Below are 4,372 nucleotides of genomic sequence, written 5' to 3' on the forward strand. Positions count from 1 at the left end.
ATAAGATATAACTAAGTATGTAGGTATCATTCAAGCTGGAACTGTGTTCTGATTCCCAGCAGGCCATAGTTTGATCAGCAAGTTGAAAGTCAGAGTCCTACAAGGGATGCTCTGCAAGCTACATACTTTATTCCTAGTATCTCCCCATAGTGTTTGTCTCTCATTTGAATTCAAATTCAGTGTTAACCCAAGGTAACTGCAGAGAGTATCCTAGCCTCTTTCTCAGGAAAGCATCCAAGGGGATTTCACCTACCACAGAGGTGTTCTGGACTGTACCTGACTCCCACTACACTGATGCAGAGTGTTCTTAAAATTCTCACTCATATCTAAATTATCCAGGAATAGATTGCACTGAAGAGCTGGTGATTTTCTCCTACCCTAGTCAGCACTTCAAATCATTTATAGCAGTCCCTCTATCCCACTAGATATATATTGATGAACTTTAAGTGATTGTTCTTAAACAAAGAAATGAAAAACAAAAGAAGCCTAACGCTGTGCACCATTTTTCAAGTGGAACTTGAGTGCCCTAGCCAGAATTAACAATGAATGTCAATTCTTCCTAAGAAAAAAATATATTGGCCTTTATGGGATTTATTTGCACAGCCAATTCTATATGGCTAGAAACAAAAAGAAAATGAAACATTGCCATGTGTAAACTCCCAAGTCCCACTTTCATTGGTAATTCATATACAAGCCTTAACAGAAGACAGGTCATGTAACTGATGGGAGGTATTGTCTTTTTCATCACACCACTATCTTTGCAGAGTAGAATATCCCAGCCACAAGACTGAGAGATCTGAATGTACAGAGAACAAATGGTTGCCATGTTATTAAGAACAGATTTCTCTTTGAGGAGCTCTTGTATAGTAGTTTCCTCCAAGATCAAAACTTTCATCACAGAAGGAAGCTTCTCAAGACACAGGATGTTTAAAGTGAGGTGAAACAACATGACATTTTAAGACAGGAGGCTTTCATGGAGGCTGCCCTAAGGAGGGAACTTATTAAGACACAGGATATTGATAGGTAGGTGAAGCAACAGGATATTCTAAGGGAAAGTGAAATAATTCATCTTGCAGGGAAGTTCTTTAAGCTCAAGAAGTAAACAACTCAGAATACCTTCAGGAAGTCCATGAAACTGACCAAATTCACTGGGACCTTCCCTCCCTAAGAGTATATAAGGAGTCAAGACTGCAGAGTCACTTTCAGACAAGCTATCTGCTTACAGAAAAGCCAAGTAGCCTGAAAGAAACAGAGACCAGGAAAGCTGGATAGAGAAAATAAAGAACAGCTGAGCTGCCTGGAAGAGGCTCAGACCAACTGAACCACCAGGAGAGGATACTCAGCAACTTGTGGAGCAGCCTGCAGGTTCTGCAGTGAGCTACAAGTACTCAGCTTTTAAGAAACGTCATCCAGGCTGGGTAGCTTTTGGTGATTCAGCTGTCTTTGAGTCATTTCTGTTCCTTTAAGCAACCCTTCATCCATATTACTGTAAATAACCCCAATAATACTCATGAGTTCACCAAAATGAACTTCAGTGGTATCTGTACTGGTATCTGTTATTGGTTGGTATCTGTTATTGGTTTGCTATTTGGGATGAGTAGACATTTGTTCACATTTCCACAGAAATGATGAAACACAACAGTAATTGACTATGAGGTCCTAGTAATATTCAGCTCACAAGACAACTAACATGGCAGCAAGCTCTGTCAAGACCCACAGGGTTTTGTGTTCCAAAGGCCAAGGACATGTCTGTTTTTACTTTATTTATCTATTACTTATTTTTGTCAGTTATTATTTCATCCACACTAGCTAGCACATCCCCTAGTACATGACAGATAGTCAATATACACTCAACTTTGTACCACAGATGAAAGAAAAAAAAATGAGAAAGAGGGTAGAATAATTGAGATGTGTCTATCAGGTTATGCATTGAATTTTGTTGCTTCTTATTGATGGAGCAGCATGGTGACCTCTATTTTAATTTTGCAAAGAGGCTAGCATTTATCGAGCATTATGGTATACTCTTGACTGATCCTTTATCACCATATGCCCTTATCACCCATTGAGGTCTGAATTGGCAGCTACTCAGTGCACCCCAAGAATAACTTTGTGACCACAGGAGTCAGTGTTTTCTGTAATTATGCTCCTGGGCTGTGAAATCTGTTTCCTGTTGAGATTAAGACTGGAGCATCTGTTTCAAAAATTAGGTTAAAGTGAAAGAGGTTCATCTATTTGCTGACATCTTTAATTTTTACTGTGTTGTTATTGGGTTTTTATTTTATTTTATTCATTTACAGAATCACCATATGACAAAGTTTAGTAATTACAACTTACATCATTTTACTGAGTGCCAGACAGCATTTAATTCCCATATAAGCTCTTTTGGATGTTTTACATTAGAATTATTTTAGAGATAAAAAAAAATTCAGAAACAAAGGGGTTCGGAAATCTCACCACTGCTATTGGGCAATAGAATCAGAATTCTGTCAAAGCTGTCTTCCACTAAAAATATTATAAATATGCTTCAATTCCATATACAAATATATACTTTCTATATGTGTATTTGCTGAGTGTGTATATATAAAGTAGACAGTGGTACAAACTTGAGCAATATCAGAGATTGTATTTGACAGTAATGTAAGAACAAAGAAGAAAGAGCAATCAGCACCATGATTTAGACACCAGGTTTTTTGTACAGTATATCATGATCCCATTTTAGAGTACATAATTGGTTTGTGTGACACTTTCTGAAGGTGTTGCCTGGTAATTGTCATTGTCATGACTCAAATTCAAACTGACTTCAGATCATACTCTTAGATAATATGGACATCTAACATAGTTTAATCTAATATTTAAAGACTCATTCAGTAGGAATATGAGTTGAACATAAGGGCACCACTTGGCAATCACATTCTAGACTTGACATCTAGTCTCTGATTTCTTGCTTGCCTTTGGTATCACTGCATACAGAGTCTAAAATCATCTCTATATATCATGTCAAAATATTACACATATGTGCCTACACACCATTCATGAGGAGTAGGAACTAGGTAAAAGAATCTCTGAGTGACAGAACAGAACGACCTACTGCTGTGGGATGTCCTGTATGCTGTAAATATATGTTGCTATGATTGATTGATAAATAAAACACTGATTGGCCAGTAGCCAGGCAGGAAGTATAGATGGGACTAGCAGAGAGGAGAATTGGGGGAACAGGAAGGCAGAAGAGAGAGATATTGCCAGCCGCCACGATGAGAAGTAGATGTTAAGATACAGGTAAGCCAAGAGCCATGTGGCAACTTATAGATTAATAGAAATGGGTTAATTTAAGATATAATTACATTTAGCAAGGAGCTGGCTGCGGCCATACAGTTTGTAAATAATATAAGTCTCTGTGTGTTTACTTGGTTGGGTCTGAGCGGCTGCGGGATTGGCGGGTGAGAGAGATTTGTCCTGACTGTGGGCCAGACAGGACCAGGAAAATTATAGCTACACCCTACAATGAGCAGATGAAAGCCTTTAGAAAAGGACCAATGGGGGGTTGTTAAGGGTCCTGGAGCCAAGAGTAGTCCAGTCAAAGACCGGCATTGTGGGACTTCCCCACTCTCCTCTCCTCCTGGTGCTGCATGCCCTTCCTCAGGCGACCACAGATGTCTTTAATTCCAAAAACCTAGCCATTCAGGTGCAAAAGAATATCCTGGGTAAAATGGTATTCAAATCCATCATCATCACCCTGATTGATGACACCAGCAGCAGCAAGGTGCTGGATGAGCTCTACAAGGTGACCAAGGAGTACACCCAAAACAAGAAGGAGGCAGAGAGGGTCATCAAGAACCTCATCAAGATGGTCATCAAGAACAATAGTTCAATCAAGACAAGGTGATGCTGATGGAGAAGTTCAAGAAGAAGGTTCACCAGCTTGCCATGATGGTGGTCAGCTTCCACCATGTGGAATATACCTTCGACCACAACCTGCTGTCCAAGCTGCTGAATGAGCGTCAAGAGCTGTTGCAGGTTTTTTTGGCTGCCTTGTATAATCCCTTTGGAAAATTTAAACCTCACTTATAGAAACTTTGCAATGGGATCAACAAAAGGTTGAATGAAGAGAATGTATGAACTCATGATATAAGCACATGGCCAGCAGTGATTTATGTGGAGACAGAGCATTATTGACTCATGAAGAGAAGACGGAGAATCTTTTGAAGATCACATGTGATTCAGAAAGGCTTGGCCTGATACAACCATTGGACATCAATGGTAGTACTTTTGTGTGGCTTGTTGTAGTTGGGGAGGAGAAAAAGAATATTGCCAAGAATTCTGGCTGAAAACATCTTAATGAGTGTCAGGATGTGGGAAAAATAGACAGTTGGTA

At 39.4% G+C, this 4,372-nt stretch overlaps 1 pseudogene; it reads left to right on the top strand.

Annotated features, from left to right (window-relative positions):
- Positions 1 to 3,637: 3,637 nt before the first annotated feature.
- Positions 3,638 to 4,116, top strand: LOC131924482 (tumor necrosis factor alpha-induced protein 8-like; annotated as a pseudogene).
- The last annotated feature ends 256 nt before the right edge of the window (positions 4,117 to 4,372 follow it).

Source organism: Peromyscus eremicus, chromosome 14 (assembly GCF_949786415.1).
Source record: "Peromyscus eremicus chromosome 14, PerEre_H2_v1, whole genome shotgun sequence".
Classification (NCBI taxonomy): Eukaryota; Metazoa; Chordata; class Mammalia; order Rodentia; family Cricetidae; genus Peromyscus; species Peromyscus eremicus.